We start from the raw sequence: 18,883 nt of genomic DNA, 5'->3' as shown, positions 1-18,883 counted from the left end.
TATGTCGTATTGTCATGCAAACGCATACGTGCATGGACACAACAGAAAGTAAATCACAGTTCCTAAATGTCATTAAAATGCTCATTGAATGAATAATTTACGTTTCATTCGCCTCTGGCTTTGAGGTTTGTTATTTTCTTCTTGATCCATTTCCCCAAGATTGTTCTTATGGATTGTGTTTATCAATAAAGACCCAAATATGTGATTCTGTTCTCCCTGCATCAGACACTTTCTTGTGCTTTTGGCTCTTTTGAGGAGGTGTTCTGTGCTAAAGCTGCAGCAATGCTAAATATTGCTGAGTATCTCTTCTCATCAGGCACAACGACACACAAAGGTAGATGCACACACACACACACACACACACACACACACACGCACACACACACACACACACACACACATGCAGACACACACAATACAAAAATGCTGGTCTAGGGGAGAAATGTGGCCTGTTTCTTTGCCGTTTTGATGACTCGTGCTGGACTGGTGAACTCGAATGCAGTGTACGTTAGCACAGCAAAAGTGATGATGATTCGATAAAAGACCTGGAGCTAAAATATTTGAGTGTGCAGCTGCTGTGACATCAAGGTGAGCATTTCAATTGAGGGCGGTGCCCTAACACCTCCTGTTGACCAGGCACCACTGAGCAGATGCAATCAATTCTCAAATGGAAAAAAATGGTTATTTAATACTTCAGTCATTTGACTTCAGGGATATCATTTGCAAGACCACTATGGAAATTAAGTCAACTTTTGAGGTCTTGTCTACATGGTTTGTGGGGACTTTCTTTTTTCTTGGTTAAGAGCGTAATGTGCAAGTGTACAGTCAGTAAGTCCGTTTCAATCTCTGTACAATTGCATTATGGCGGAGCTCGAGTTAAAAACGGTGCAGAGGAAAAACCTCAGACAGGACTGGACTGGCCATCTGGCAGAGGGGGCAGATGCCATTTGGGCCAGCGTCTTTTGGTGCAGATGTGGTGCTATTTATTATTTTCCCCCATTTTTCCCATTTTGAGGAGGTAGCCCATTAATCCGCTTCGAATATAGACAGCAAAATGAACCAATGAACATCAGGGGCAGAGCCGCACTGTAGCCGCGTGTGGTCAGAAGTCATGTCTAAATACAAATTTGATTCGAATCTGTCTTCTGAATAGAATGTTATTCATATATCCATTATTTTTACTTCATAGCAAGCAAGCAACATGGTTGAGAAGTGCATCATACCATCCACAGTCACGGCTGTACGCACACACATGTACACATACACGTGCGCTGGTCAATGTAACAATGCCAGGCCCATGTTTTTGTCTCAGCCCTTCCCTGACCCCAGGTGAAAGGTTAAAAGTTCCAAACACTGCCTCTGATTTTGCCTGTGCTTTTGCTGGCACGGCTTTACGTAGTGGTTTGCACCTGCCTTTGGAAAGCGCCATCAAAGACGCATCATTAGCCAGCACAATTCAACAGGTTTAATAAATCGCAATGCCTGTGCAAAATTTAGCACCCCTTCCTGCACGTGCAAACCTTCAGTAAATCAGGCCCTATGATATGTCTCTGGATTAAGCCCACCTGATCGGCCTTCAAACAAATGAACATGTTCATTTTCCACATGGTGGAAGTTGTAATCGCTGTCACTATCCGACCCAGTGGACACGCCGCATTATTCACCATGTGATGATGAATCAGAAGATTTATTGGTCATTTCAGAGGGGATCCGCTCCGGTTAAGAGTGGATAATCTTAATGTATCATCTTTGTGATAAATCCTTTGCGGTGGAATTCATTAGCTATCTTTTCACCAAATAGACCCGGTTTGGTTGACATTTGATCAAACAATACCGTCTTTGATCAAATGTCAGCCTTTCCCTAATAGTTACCTAGTGATTAGACGTAAGAGGTGAAGATTAGACGTAATAGAAGACACTAGCTCTTCCGACCCAGCGATCCGGCCGAACACGACTGAACTGGACAGTTGGGAACAAATTACAGTCAGCAACTCACACCTGGCATTTAACCCAAGCAAAAGTACCAACGCGATGCAAAAAAACAAAACAAAAAAAAAAACAACCCATAAATAAATAATAAACTGCGATCCCTTGTGTTCTTATCAGGCAGCGACATTTTGAGGCACCACATTTTATTGAACCACAAACAATGCAGTGTCATTGTCATGGAAAAATCTGATTTCCCCGTGAGCTGCAGCTGAATAAAAAAAATGAAACTAACAAATATATAAATAAATAATAAAAGCATATAATTATTTAATAATATTTTTTAAAATGCTGTGAAACTTTCTGAAATTTAATTTTTATTATTATTATTGCTCCATGTAATGTAGTCATATACTTCCTAATATTTATCAATTACGGGGAAGGTCAGCAACAGGTGGATTTTTTTTTCCAAAAGGTTTTGTAATCCGTGTTAAAAATACATTTCAGGACAAATGAAGCTATTGTTGATAAAAATTGTTGTTAACCAGTGGTGGTAAGCGTGATTATTTCAGTTCATAGAGAGCATTGTTCAAACATACACGAGAGTGTGAACTGACCTAAGTTGAAATCTGTTGCTAACCAAAACAGGAGCGCCTAACAATGTGTCATAACCAGTATCTCAAATTTATTTTAAACACAATGCGGTAAGATTCATCTTTATTTCTATAAGCGCTTCCACAACATGTTCAAATGCAACAAAGCACTTTAAAAAAACTTTTCACATCAAATAGCATATGTTGAGATGACGTCTTTCGTGGGCTGATGTGGCTGATACTGTGTGACCCCCCCGTGTTGTGTGAATCCACGCTCCCAACTCGCATTGTGATCCTTTACCATTCTGACTGTTCCATAGCAACTTAAACTGAACTCTACTCCTTTGTGGAAATAAACAGCCTGCCGACGCAAGCCTCTAACTGCTACATCTATGACAAACATCTATTCCTTTACGCTCATACACTTAAAGGAAGGGCCTGCCTGATTTGGCAAAGCACAGAGGTGTCTGTGTATTTCCTTAAACTCCCAGTGACCCAAAGTGAGAGGGTTATTCCTCTTCCTCTCGCCGTCTTGGGGTAATTGTGTGAATCAGGGCAGATTGCATTTAGTCAGACAGCTGCCTGGTGAGGTGGCAGTGTAATAAATGGCCTGATAACCAGCACCACGCGGATCCCTCTCAGCGCTGGAATAAGAACAAAAAAAATCATTACCTGGCCCGGACAGGCCTATCCCGCCATGTCACGCACGATAAAGAGAGACATATTTCGGGGTAAAACGCAGAGAGGAGGGGGCACGCTTGCAAGTGAAGGGAGGCGGAGAAAAATGAAGGAAGGGATAAGAGAGTGATGGAGTAAGTAAGAGACTTCTGGAAACATTCCAGGTGACATTTTTATTTGTCTTGGAGATTGATCCATTTATTTGCTCTTCCTGGAGGATGGAGCAGAAATGAGGCATGTTAGCGAGCTAAAGATTCCAACGGAATTCTATCAGAAACGTGAAGAAGGAAACACTTTTTCTTTATTTTTCTTACATTAGCTGCTCTCCCTCCTTACAATGTGTTCATATGAAGCAATAAGCGTAGCATATTGTATATCCCAGGGGGATCAGATTTTTCAGTACAAGATATTATAGATGTATATGGGTGGGTGGGTGCGCATATCAGTGTACATATTTTTCATTTTTTTGTTAAATATTTGATACTTTGTCATATCCAAACATATATTATAAAAAGCTTTTCACACTAATTACTACATTTTCTGATCTCCTTTTTTTAATGTGTGAATACAATTTTTTGGTAAACTTTGAACCAAAAATAGTTTTTTGACATTCAAATTAAGCAAGGTTTTATGACTTTATTCTTTATCCTAGAGTCCAGCTTCATTTTGGTAATCTTATGTGACATTAATTGCATTATTTTTAGAATAATTACCACTATTTAATCACCTCTGTTCTTGTATGTTTTTTTTCAGTGTGGCCCTTGTATTATGTTTTGACAATAAGGGTGAATGAGCTGCACAGATTCCAAACAGGTCAAAGGAAAAAAAAAAGAATACAGTGCTCTTCCTCCTCTCCGTCCTCTTCATCAGGTCTGGGTGTATCCATTATTATCTGAGATTTCATTCTTTGATTTTCATCCACGTGTATTGCTTTGTTTCATTTCGCACACTGGCAATCTGTCTTACACACTCTTCTCGGTCTCTCTATCTCTCACACACACACACACACACACACACACACACACACACACACATTAGTTTTTCCATCACTTCAGAGGACATTTCATTTATTTATACTCCTGCCAAACCCCTACACACTAAAGCTTTAAGTCTTCACCATAAAAATGAATAAACCGCCTTTATGAAAGTGTTTTTGTCTCCCAAAGTGGGACAAACTGCAACAATACAACCTCTACTGATTTATGTCCTCACAATACGAGCTAATACACACACACACACACACACACACTCAAAGTGTGGATATATGCAACCCTGAGGAAGCCCTTTCGCACCAGTCGTGATGTTCCATCAGCTGGACGAAGCATAACTGTTGCAACACACCACTAAATCAGCTTTATTAACCCCCCAGAGGACAAAGAGCTTCTAAACACACTTCTGTTATGAAGTCATGACATGAACCCCCAATGAACCCATTACTTGATCCGATATTTTTTTTTTGTTGTTCGTCAAATGTGCTTTTAAACTAAAGCTATAAGCGCTTTCAGTTTCCGTGTTTTTTACATTGCCTCTGATCTACACAACACCGAAGACGTCGAAAGAGTTTGTGTCCTCGGGTCCCCTGAGGCATCATACAACCGTTGTTATTATTTTTTTTTTTAGGATTATTTATCTATGAAGAAAAAACACGGGGTATAGTTCTAGAAAATATCTTCAGTCGTGCGGCTTTTATACTGGACAAAAAAAAGAAATGGTGGGGCACCAATGGCTAAGGTCTTGCAAAAGTTAAGCTTGATCTCTTTGGTCCAACGATTTTGATTTACTTAAGAAATTTCAAGTCACCCCAGTGGATGGACTGAGTTCAACACCCTCTCAAACTACAAAGGCATCATTTTAGAAAATGGTCTAAAGGTTTTTTTTTTTTTTTTCGTAAAGCACATTGAGTTGGACTTTGGGGCTGAGCAACAGCATCACCGTCTGACAAACCTTTATGGTCCGAAAGTGGGGTTTTGTTGTTCTTGTAGTTATTGTTGTCGAAGAGATTGAGTTACACCTCTGCAAGAATTCACAAGTTAATCACCTGTATGGATTGAAGAGCCAACTTTGTAACACAGCAACCCCAACGACCAAATAGGACTTTGAGTTGGACTGGTCAAAACAATTTCAAGTCAGTCACACTTGAGATTGATAGCCGCAGCCTCTCAAACATTTGAATTTTCAGTCAAGACACCATTAGATTTGGGTAATTTAGTGCTTCAACGGCCGCACCGCACATCGTCGATATTTTTAATACTTCCTCTTGGTCATGTCTTATGGACACTTGTTGCCAGGCGGGGCTCATTCATAACTGCACCGTTGACCAAAAAAAAAAAATTGGACCGTGTAAGCCGCACCCACTTAGCTGTTTGAATTGAACAACAGCGGACCTTGCCAGAAAGCTAACTGGAAGAAAAAGGCAGACAAGCACACACTGAAGAAAAGTACTCCAATTAAATCACCGCCCCTTTTTTTCTTTATTCAATATAAAATAGATGCTGGAAAGCTGTATTTGGTCGGATGCCGCTGCGTAAATGAGGATGACGATGAAGTTGAGTGGGGCTTTCTAATGCAGCGAGGTTGTCTCCAGGGATTCTGTTCATGTTTGTTATGTGAAAACATTGCTGCCGTATGTTTCGCTTCGGCTGTGACCTTTTATAGATGCCGGGCATGTGGGAGTTGCGAAGGCACACGGGCATATCTCTGTTGCAACGAAATCATCTTTAGGTTTAAGCCACGAGAAAAACGAGCAAACCTACCGGTATTCAAAGGTCATTCCATCTGTTTATGAGTAAAGAAAAAAAATTGTAGTTTCACAGATTGTCATGCAACCACGGAGGACAAATAAAATCACAAAGTATTACATTTTGATGCGTATGACCATTCGGTCGAACATCTGAATGCATTGCATTGCCAACACATCGCACGGAGTTTGACAGTGGCTGAAGATTGCTTACCTTAGTAGTTAGGAAAAAAAATCATTTTCACTGTTCTCAAACTGCTTTGGCTTCACTCAAGTACATTGGTAGTATCAATGTGTAAGACTGAAATTGAAATAGCCAGGTGTGATCCATTTTCTGATGCGCTTTATCCTCACAAGGGTCGCGGGGTGTGCTGGAGCCTGTCGCAGCCGTCTTCGGGCAGTAGGCGGGGGACACCGTGAACTAGTTGCCAGCCAATCACATGGCACACACAGACAAACAACCATCCACGCTCACATTCACACCTTGGGACAATTTAGAGTGTTCCATTAACTTGCCATGCATGTTTTTTGGAATGCAGGAAGAAACCAGAGTACCCGGAAGATACCCACGCAGGCACGGGGAAAACATGCAAACTCCACACAGGAAGGCCGCAAATGTTTCAACCATAAAGATTTTCACTTGTTATTTTATAAAAAGCAGGCACACATCCAATTTTGAGGTGACATAATACCACTCAGCTGCCGTACCATGAGGACGAGATTGAGTTAGGTGGCACTTGTCATATACAGTACATATTTGGACATGAGCAATTTCCACCTGACAATGACGATATAAAACATCTCTCATGCCAGTCACCACAATAAAAATTGAAAGAAGATGAGTTTGCAAGCATATTTGCCAAATAATTCTTTTTGCACGACTACTGTTTCTTCATCTTCAGATTTTGAGCAATCCGGGCAGTCTGCTGCACCACGCTGTCCCTTACAGATAATATTTGGTATGAGACAAATGTGTGGTTTATGGAAGGAAACTCATGATTGTTAGTGGAGAGACCGTTGTGTGGTTGGCTTTATTGGTGACCTTGAGTACATAACAGACACGATACAAGCAGTAAAAATATGCATGCACATATTTTTCTAATAGTCTATGGGGTCACTCACAAAAATAAGATAACGTGATAAAAATTGCAATGTGTGGACCCCACTGACAATAAATAAATAAATAAAATACAAAAGGACTGCGCCATGCGGGACCCCCGAAAGGTTGTTTTCACTGTTACTGAATTTGAGCAGTCAACCATCGATTCCTGCATTTGAAAACTGCATAGGAAACAAATATAATATTTAAAAGGCAAAAAACAAAATGATGCATATCTTCCATGTGTTTGATGGATAGCAATGTCCTGAAGGCACTCCAGTGAATTATTCATCATAATGCAATCATTGTTTACCTTAACAAGAGCTGATTGCATCTACTCCCTTATTTCAGTTTTCTTGTTTATCTCTGATTCAGTGACTTTGATCAATAGATGAGAGGAATGGCAAAGAAGAATAAAATGCTTCCAAACAACAGGGATCATAATTGAAGTCACACTGCATATTCTATAACTTGCTCACATAAAATGTGTTAATTACCTTTTTATTGCTACCTAAACAAACGAGCAGTTTTTCATCTCAGTGGTGTGGGAATGAGTTTATTTTATTCCGACGTTAACACAACAGTAGGTAAGACAAATTGAGAGCTATACAGAAAAGAAATATCTTGTTTGTGTTGTTTGTATCCTGGAGAAATAATCCTTTTGAGTATGTGACATGCCATATGAACTTGAGATAAGCCAACAATTAGCTTCGACAGTAATTGGATGAAGGTAGTGAAGTGAAAGCCGCATAGAAAATTGTAATCTGCTTTGTATTATCAGTGAAGCGATTATACAAATTACTCTTTAAAAAGCCATTTGTGAATCAACTAAAATTTTGTTTACATTTATTCTCTTTTTTTATGTAAGTGTTCTATTTTAAAACGGTGCTAATTATGACATTACCATATGATCATCCATATGGCTTGTTCTAATTGCTTCTCATCTGTCATTGCACACTGATAACAAGCTGTTTTTAGACTTTTCTGCTTTTTTTTTTTCATTTGTTTGGTCTCCACAGTCCTGCATGCTCAAACCTGAATGGACAAACACAATTAAACAGGTAAAAATATCACTTGGACTCTTTCCATCATCACACTGTCTCTTCCCGCGTCACAGTTGCCAACTTAATCACTGTGTTTCCTTTCAAACATGTTTATTGACTTAGTTTGCCCAAGGTTTTGTAGTTAATCTGCCACTGCAACATTATTATTATATCAAATGGATGCCAGGAACCTGTAGAGATCAATTGTTGTGTTAATATTGAAAATAACTCACTTTAAGAGTGTGTGGCATAACTTAACAGCTTTGGACTAGCATGAAGCTAAGCTAAAAGCTGCACTAGATTGATTAAAAACCGTAGACAATGCTTCGTACATAAATAGTGTACATATTCTTGTAACCTTGATTCATGCCAAGTCAAACATTTGAAAATGCATTATAAGTGTGCCTTTTTGATATGCTAAGTTAGGTGCTACTTGAATTTGAAAAAACACAAGAAAATAGTCACTTAAGCTAATTACTGTTAGCAGACTACTAAGGCTTTACTTGCGTTCACTCATTTAATCCTTACAAGAACATTGTAACTGCATTTAATTGATAACAAACACAAATAATCGATTAAATGCAGTGGAAGGGAAATATCTTTGAGTCTAAATCTAACACCTTTTTACCATTTGCTATTTTTTTCAGATGTTTTCGTTGAAACTGAAAACTTGATATTTTATTGTCATAAATGTGTAATTAAAAATGACGTTTAACAAAATATTTGAAATTGTCAGTATGAGGCTGTCCATTGCAACACGGCCGTAAACTGCAACTATAATAATAAATAAACACTTGACACTTTTTTTTTTTTTTACTCAGCTTGTATTGTTCTTTTATTGTACTTTGTGTTGGTCTACCAAAAATTGTTTCTGGTGAGTGTGTGCCACATAGTCAGTTTATAGGAAGCACGTTTGCTGATCGATATCGGTTACGACATCCCAAAAGCTTGGTGAGCTGTGCGATGAGCAATATAATATTACAAGCTGGTAATAAAGCTACAGTCTCCTAATGTATTTACTTCGGTGAAGCTTGAGGCAACACTAAACTGACGTCCAATTCTCCATTTTATGTGAAGTGCAGTACTTACAAACATGCCTGTTTGTAGGTGCAAAAGGATCATCCCTGTTCATGCCTCTTTGGATCCACTCTAACTTTGTCCTCCTGTGTTGCCCTTCCCCGCTCACTGTGTGCGCACCTCGCTCGTTTCCCATCTGTCACCCCCTTGAAGATGGATGGCTGTGTGTCCGTCACCAGTAGTATCGCACAATGAGAATGCATCGTCTGCTGTCGCCCATAATAAATGCCGCTATCTGCGCAACTCTTCCCACTCATAATAGATGGCCTGTATCTCCACAGCTTCTGTTTATGAGATTATCGCAGCCCTCAGTCGTTTCCTAACCCCCCGACAGGAGATGGAGAAATTACTTTATCGCTGGGGGGCCTGAAAGTTATCATTTGTGGGGGAATTTGAGGAGTGGAAGCTTTGTGATTTGGCAGCTACGCCGCCACTTGTGTAGTTATGTGAGCGTGTGAGGAGAGGTTAAATTGGTGGCTGATTGCTCCGTTATGCTCTTTGAATGGCTGATGTGTTATTGAGAGAGGCCACCTGAAGGAAGGAGAACAAGATAAGCATCAAACACTTCTCCCTCGTCCTCACGCTGCATCTCCATTCATCACCTTTTATCGTCTTCTGATTTATGTCCACATGCACAAGTCATCACGTGGACCTTTGTTTTCACATTGTGGGGTTTTAGTCTGGATCATTTTGATTGTTGCAAGTTCAGAAAGTGTTTATGAAAATAATCAATATTAATTCATTACGCCAAGTTGCATTATTGTACAAAATAGTGTGAGGGCAGCGATGAAAATTAATGACCCTATTTTCTGCCCTATAAGGCACTTTGGAGTATAAAGCATCCACTAGATAGAGCTACGCTAAAGAGAATATAATACAATATAATGCTGTATATTTGCTTTCAAATCCAGTGCATGAGTTCGGTGGACCAGAAGATACAAAGACAAAGCAAGGCTCAGAGGGGATTGAGCCTTTTCTGTTGCTAATCACTCCATTCCGTTAAACGTTTGGCAAGCCTCCTCTTTGTCTATCTTTAAAACTCGTCTTAGAACACATTTTTATTTCCTGGCTTTTGACTCAGCATGAGACGTGGCATTGTTTTTGTGTGTGTGTTTACTGTTTTTACAGTACTGTGTTTACTGTTTTTATGTTATTCATTTATGTATTTTAACTTATGTACAGCACTGTCTATGCAATAATTTTATTGTCAGTGGAAATGTTTGAACTCAGAGAAATATTAACGTAGTCAAATTAACCATGTTAATAATCTTTCCAAGACATGTCCAAAATTCTACCATGAAAACTTTTTTTGTGTAAAGATCTAAAAGCCATGATTTGTGCATGTGCATTTTTGGCCACAAAGGTGTCAGCGGAGTATAAAGCATAGAATAGTCACAGACAATGGTCTTGAAATCCCCCCGCCCACACACTTGTAATTGGAGTTAAATCCAAAATTCCATGCCACTCTGTCAATCCTCACAATCCTCACTCTATCTCATTGGATTGGAAGAATAATCAGCGTGATTATGTTCCACTCCGGTCCTGTAGGTGACAGTCAAGAGTATTACAAGACTAAACAAAATAACGATGATTGTTGATGACTTGCTCACAACCCTCCCAAACCGACAAGGACATAAAACAAGGTTTCAAAATGATGAAAAAAAATCAAACCTGCTTCCAATGCTGCGGGCGCGTCCACCGAATGCGCAGAAACCGCGGCCCACTCAATCGTTGAATATATCTGGCAAATTCTTTCCAAGCACGTGTAATGTATTTCTTAACAAATCTCTAAATTCTCCTGCCAGGGTCTATAAGAGCAATAATCGTCTGAAAATGCGCTGTTTGATCACAAGGTTCAGGTTTGGTTGCAGTTGCGCGTTTCCTTGTGAGCTTCAGATCTTTTGCTCTCCAAAGTCGTAAAGGAGACACATTTCTGGAAAAAAATGCCTGAGTTGCATGAGAGTCAAGGGAATACAATGACCCTACATGTTGCAATGGAAACATTTTTATCAAACTGCAATAAATCCATCACTGTAGTAAACAGAGCAAACACACTATGAGTGACACATAGGAGCAAAGTTAGATAGGTGACTTGCTCATGTATTATCGGTCCTTTTAGTCACAAAGTAGAGTAAGAGCTGCTCTTGCTATTGAACAAGAAAAGAGCTTGCCATGTGATAAATGAAGGTCTGGCCCAACAGAGAGAATCAGTCAAAGTCACTGCTCACCGTTGGACAGCCATGCCAGTCATTACGGGGTGTGTGTGCCTCGATGACATTTATTACTGCTGGTCACTGAGAGAGTCTGTTGACATTTGACCTCGGGCTTGCCCACCTGACCTTAGCCTGACCTCCCTGTCTGGCTCGGGTGGCAGAGCAGAGGGTCTTATTGGCTCGTACCAATGACTGATGGCCCTCTTCTGCTGGCTTGGCTAAAAGCCTCGACCCATTCGCTCCAAACAGGATGAGGCTGAACGAGAGGCACCACATGAATGCGATGGGAAACAGGCATTTACAACATATTTCCAGGCTTTTGCAAGCTACCGTTAATTTATGAAAGTTACCAGGCGTATATTATTCAGTATAAGCCCAGCAAATGCAAAAACAGATACATGTTGCTACAAAACACAGTCATCTGTTTTGAGAGCAGAAAGCCAGCTGCTGACCAACCATGCGTTCTCCTTCGTGTAGTTTTGGAAGGGAAAAAAAATGACCAATATCTCATACTTGTTCAGCATTCTGCCCAATGGCTCTAATTGGCCCACAACCTGAACATGGCTTAAATTGGCTGTTGGCCGCGGCTGTATGAGCAGAAGGGACACTTGGCTCTAGGCCATACCGCCTGCTCTGCTGCACTTGTCTATTAATGTCAACCACCGTAGAGGTTTACAGGAAATTCATGTAGAGCATTCAATGTTGAGACCTATTCCATGAGTTATTAATGACATCATGTTGTTCAATAAGATGATGCAGTTATTGTGTTCTACCACAGTTAAATAAACCTGCAAAGATAAAGCCACCCCATGGCCAAACATCAGGTACATATGAAAGTAATACACATGTTAAGCCTATGATGGTGATGCGTGCCTGTGAAAGAGAAGAGAAACACATAAACATACCAAAGGTAAACTAACCTTAGCATTGAGATAAATATTTTGCTTCTGTCCGAACCAACCAGTCATACAGCTTACATCGTTTCACTACATATCACGCCACTTTCTGTCTTTGTATGTCCTTGACCTGTCTGATGGTACCCTCTTTTCCACTTGCTGGAATGGAGTAAAGCTGCCAGCTTGTCTTATAAATCCTACAAGGTGTCACCATGTTCTTTTTCTGTCTCAAAGTCTTTGCTAGCCTCAGGCCAGACAAGCAATACTAACATTGTGGGCAGCCAGGCTCTTCTCTTTTCCCACACACATCTCAAAATGTTGTTTAACTTCTATGTATTGTATTGTATTGTGACGACACCAGTTTGATCCATATATTCTTGTTTATCTGTGTAAGTGTATTTACTGTGTGTTCATTCACAAAATTATGTCAAAAATCTAGGCTGGTTTCAATAATCTTTAAAAAAAAATGCATTAGTCAGAGAAAAGAAAACAAAGATTCATTTAACAAAGCAAAGTACTGCATTTTCTTACAATGGCCTTGATGGAGTCTTGTACTGTTTAGTGAATATATTCAGTTTAAGCACAGTAAGTATATAGAGGATCTAATCATTTTTGTACGATGTGAAGAAACTATACTGTAACATGGGGCAGAGTGTAGACTCCTGTGGAACTCCACATTTTTCTTCCTCAAAATCTATAACAAGACAGTACCTTAATAAACAAAGGGCTGTGTTAGAGGCGAAAAACAATGCAAACATTTGAACCAAAATAGAGACATGCCCTTGGTACCAGTCATGTTTGATTTGACATTGCCTGGCAAGAAATAAGTGCCGAAACTTTAAATGATACTTTCATTTTATGGTCATTTTACTTTCATTTAAATGAGTGGATAATTCGGACACTCACTGAGGGTCTTCCATGCAAGCTTTAACACTAGATTTGGGTAGTTTACAGATTGAACAAGTCACACAGGCATAATCATATAAAATGCCTAGAGTAAAATGAACTAAACAATGACTTCCAGGGACATGAGCTATTTGTGCATGTGAAACCAACATTGTTGGTCCTTTGAAATGCGCTATATAAAATAAGATACAATTTATTCCAAGTACTAGTAGTAGCAGTAGTATTGTCACACCCCAAAATCCTTTCAAACTATTCATAACTACTGTTTTCAAGGAGAGGTAGAGTAAATAAAGTGTGTGGCTGGCATACAGATTCAAAAAACACATATCCTAGAAAACCTTAAGACTATCTTGATACATAAATTCAAAGCATCTCCTGCACAGTCATTGTAATGTGCAAATTAAAGTAAGGTTTGAAATCATCCACAACTCCAGTACATCCATGCTTCAGTGTGATATGTGCAGATGTCACTTTGATTCACATTTTTATCTTGACTGGGCACGTGTCAAGCCCTTCATACATTTTTGTTTACACCAGTGCAGTAAACAAATGGATTTCCATTCCGGTGTGCTCAACTGGTGGCAGGTTGGGTCTTCTGACAACACTACAGCTGCAGCTCTTTTCTCTCTAAAGACGCTAGCAAAGCAGTGTAATGAAACGTCCGGGTTAAGCGTTCCAGGGAAGCCCTGCCTCCTGCCATCCTCGCATTCCCCCCTGTGAATGACGCTCTTTCAGGCAGAAATCGCTCTTGCAAGCGGCCATGCATTCTCAAGTGTTTCCCTGATCAAGGTCATTGTGTTGCGGTTGTGAAGGCCGCTTCCCCTCCACGAGATGAGCGCTCTGCTCACCCGCCTGGAGACGGCGGTAAATTGTTGGCGCTGCTTTCCAAGCAAAGCAAACTTTTAGTGTCTGTTAACCACTCATATTGAGTGTTATGCTTTTAATGCTCTGCCAGACTGCCACTAGCGTCTCATTTCATCCTGAGGTAATGCTGCCAGGGGACCCTCCTCTGCCAGATGCACTTAAAAAAAACAACTGGTATGATATCTCTTGATCCGTAGGAACTTCAATGACTTTAAGCTTTCGTGAGGGGTGCTGGAGCCTATTCCAGCCGTCTTTGGGCAATAGGCAGGGGACACCCTGAACCGGTTGCCAGCCAATTGCAGGGCACACAGAGATGAACAACCATGCGTGCTCACACTCACACCTAGAGACAATTTAGTGTGTTCAATCAGCCTGCCATGCATGTTTTTGGAAAGTGGGAGGAAACCGGAGCACCCGGAGAAAACCCACGCAGGCCCGGGGAGAACATGCAAACTCCACACAGGGAGGCCGGAGCAGGAATTGAACGCAGTACCTCTTCACTGTGAAGGTGACGTGCTAACCACTGGACTACCAGGCTGCCGGAACCATAATCACTGGCCAACAAAAAAATTATCCATGGTTCTGTTCGGTCCACACTTGTCATTTAATTGGGCTCAGCTGCAAACTCCAATGAGATGTATGTATACAAACAAACATTATCGTCTTTGTAAAGAGAAATTGTGATGAATTTCTTCTGGGGTCTCCCTAAATTCTATTTTGTGTACTACTGTATTGTGGACAACACAGTGGTGACATTAACCATTTCATATCCAATCCCTTCTTGCTCCATTTGCAAATTGTACCTTTTCCACAAATTCTGTTTGGCTAAATTGGCCTTCTTGTTCAGAGTTCAAGTTCCCCAGTGCTTTGGTATGCACCTAACTGGCTCCAATTATGTTTTTCAGCCCTTTTCTAAAACTGTATCTTTTTTTTCCCCTGCAGTGTGGAAAATGACTTTAACATAGCATCGTAGATGTGCTCTCAGATTTTATGTCAAGTCAAGTCAAGTCATCAGTATTTATAGAGCACTTTCAAACAGCCATCGCTGCATACAAAGTGCTGTACATGGAGCGATTTAACATGCACAATAAACAGTAAGACAAAACGGTAATAAAGGCGGTAGAAAGCACCAAACAGTAAAACCAAGAACAAATCATCTGACAAGTCATGCTGAGTCGAACGCCAAAGAATACAAGTGAGTTTTGAGGAGGGCTTTGAAGATGGGCAACGAGGAGGCTTGCCGAATGTTCAGTGGGAGGTCATTCCAGAGAGAGGGACCAGCAACAGAAAAGGCTCGATCCCCTCTGAGCCTCAGTTTAGTTCTTGGTACTTCTAATAATGTCTGGTCCACAGACCTGAGGCACCGGGCAGGTGTGTAGGGGCGGATGAGCTCAGAGAGGTAAGGTGGCGCAAGATTATTCAGAGATTTGAAAACAAAAAGGAGGATCTTGAAAATAACTCTAAAATGAATGGGGAGCCAGTGAAGGGATGCCAGAGTAGGAGTTATGTGCTCCCTCTTACGAGTACCAGTCAAGAGGGGAGCAGCGGCATTCTGAACCAGCTGAAGGCGCTTAATGGAGGACTGGCTGACTCCAAAGTAAAGGGCGTGGCAGTAATCGAGCCGGGATGTGACAAAGGCATGAATTACTGTCTCAAAGTGTTCATGTGAGAGGAGAGGTTTTATTTTATGTTGTGAATCCCATGAATAATAATTGAATTCGTAATTTATATTTAATAGATTAATGTCTGGTAAAGTGGGGCATGTGGTGAGGACGTCTGCCACACAGGCAAGAGGATCTGTTTATTGTTGTTGCTGTTCTCATATGTGAATAACCTGGCTGATCCATCTTTTTTTTAATCTACCGTGGTCTTTAAGCACAAAAGTTTGTCGACATGCTCTAAACTGTTCAGGTATACATGTGAGTGTGAATGGGAGCTTGTCTGTACACATACCAAAATGGCAGTTGACTTGTCCAGGATGTATCTGAGCTGAGATTGACTCCAGCCCACCCGTAACTATGGATTATATGCTTTTCATTCAAAAGATGGATGTTTGTAACAAAATGTTTGAGAAATTGCACCTGTTTCTTTTTTTCATACATCAAAGAATGACTCACAAACAATTGGAGGACCCCCAATGTGGTACACTGTGGTGAGCTACATCCATGCAGTTCTCGTACCTTCAAGTTTTCACAATATTATAGAATGAAATGAAATCGCATGTCAGCCGTGTATTGGGTCGAAAGCCTTATTTATTTACATCTATATTTGCGTTTGTGGCTTTCCCTGAATTGATAGATTACCTTCATCGTCCTCAATATGTTCACACAAACGCACCTCCAAGCATGTAACCGAGACAGGAACACAGGTGTGAGAGGTAGGCCGTGATTATGTTCATAATGAACACATAAACCCGTGTGTGTGTGTGTGTGTGTTGAAGCATGCGGGGGAGGTAGTTGTGTGTGTGTTTTGAGAGAACCCCCTTTGCGTCTCAACATGCTCCTGCACTCTCTCTCCTATATACCCCAGATGGTGTCAGTGACTCACTGAAACACACACACGAAACACTCAAACTACCAGACAAACATATAGTCAGCAATACGATGTATTGATGTAAATGCTTACAGATTGATGATGGAATTTGATGCATTATACCTGATGATTGGGGAGGAGTCAATTTTGCATTGGTGTTGAACAAAGTGCATGATGAACCAGCCTGAACGGAAGTTATTTTTGTATTTGTCTGGTCGACTCAACATTGACTCAACAGTGATCGTGAGGGGAGATATGACCATCTTTACTACCCCATTGAATTCATGATGGTGTGGACTACTGGTGCACAATTACAATTTAAATTAGGGGAAGCACAGAGGAAGTGTGAGAAAAGTGAACCAAGTGTATTTACCTGACAACTCTGTGATTAGAATTAGTTACTGCCCCCAGCAGTGTGCACACTTACAAGAATGAGGCAGTACAAGGCAATGAAAAGCAGAACAGATATGGCTTGAGCATCAGTGTAGTTACAACCCTATAAGAAGCAGAACACAAACAGTGTTGCAACACATGTAGATGCACGATATCACAATAGTCCCAGGTATGTATTATTTATCCTATGCAAAAATGCTGAAACTAAATTAACTAATGTTTGTCCTGTCCCCTGGTGGCCAAAGCAAACACCCCAGAAGGAGCATACTGTCAATGGGCATTGAAGCATGAAATCACCTTGCAGAAATTGTTTAATTCTTTACATCAATTTTGGTGTTTTTACCACGTTTGCACTACAAAACAGGTAACTCACTATGTCGGCCATGAGTGGATGTCATGGATCGGGAGGATTTTGAAATCTTTACAAGAGGACATGATATTGAATGAACTTCTGTTTTACTTCTAAAGCATATTTTTCCAGTACATCTTGGTTGCATGGCAGATTTGACCATTTTCGTGACGTTCCACTTGGGAGGTTCCACTCTAATTGACTTATAATTTTGAACCTAGAGGCCTCAGCTGATTAAATTTTTTAAGGCTGAGCTTTTAAAAAGCCGTCATATATTGTGTTGTTTATTTGATCAGCGCAGATAGTGTGAAACTGCAACAGCAAAAATCCCCAATCTAAAGGTATGCTTTTAACAAGGCAGAAGCAATCGTCTGTAACACTTCCTGTTCAACAGACCTAGCTTTTGAGATTCCTGGGGTATTACAGAAAGCAGCAACTCTGACGGTGGGACCCTCAAAAGTTCCTTCTTCCAACTCCCTCTGATAGATTACCCTGAAAATCCAAGAATTGTGCTCAAAGTAAGAATTACTCTGGCCTCTATTTGTTGGACCGAGTGAGTTAATGGCTCCCTAAAGGCCGAGCGATGCGACTGCAGAGACAAAGGAGTATTTTACAACTCCTTCCAACCATCCGCAGGGCTATTTCTAAAGCAGTGGCAGCCACTTTAACCCACCGTCTCCCACATGGCTCTGTGGGCGGATATGGATGGACAAGGCAATTACAGTGTAATACCATCACCCCGCCCCCACTCCTCAGCCCCCGGTTTCTTTATACACACATGCTAACATGCATTCTAATAGCTCGGCTCTCGTAACGCAAACACATATGCTGCCCTTTGTCCCGCCTTAATCTGTCGTGTCATTAACCGCAAGTAATTAACACGTTTTTAACTAAAGACCTTATTTACTGTTGGATCATTTAAATCTTTGGATTGATCAGCCCACTTTCTTAGTATTAAACACCTACAGTGGAATAAGGACTTGGATGTCAAAACGTGATTGTCATGGGGGGGGGGAGGGGGTTTAGATTTCAAAATGGTGAGTAAGGATGACATTGTGGCTGTCAGGGGCTTTCTGGGTGAGTATCTGTGGGTGGTTTAGATCATCCCCGGACCCCTGCTGTTGCAGACTGCAGCCCGATAATGATTGTGTTGAATAGCTGCATGATTATACCTCTTTCTGGGATATGTGGGCCCCTCGCCCTCCTCTCTGCTTTTTGTCTCTGTAGAGCTCTTTCTTCCATTTGTTCTGATGTTTTTTTTGAGGGGGGGGGTATGTTTGTTCTCTCAGTTGGAGCATCAATCATCAGCATATTCAGACTTTAACTGCACTTTAAGGCTGGATTTACACTGCAGGTCTTTGAATGCCGTTAAGTCTCGATCCAATTGATGTGGTCTGTTTGCTTCTGATATCACTGTGTTTATGTTTTAGGGTCACCTAAAAATATAAACCAAGAAATTCACGATTAAAAGAATGTCGAATTGCAGACTCATGTAACGGAATTGTGGGAAAAAAAATAGGTTAATTCCCATTATTTCCCACGGAAACAAAGCTTCACTTCAGTTGACACTTAATTAG

This window comes from Hippocampus zosterae, chromosome 5 (assembly GCF_025434085.1).
Source record: "Hippocampus zosterae strain Florida chromosome 5, ASM2543408v3, whole genome shotgun sequence".
NCBI lineage: Eukaryota > Metazoa > Chordata > Actinopteri > Syngnathiformes > Syngnathidae > Hippocampus > Hippocampus zosterae.
Note: the sequence above shows the minus strand (reverse complement) of the source record.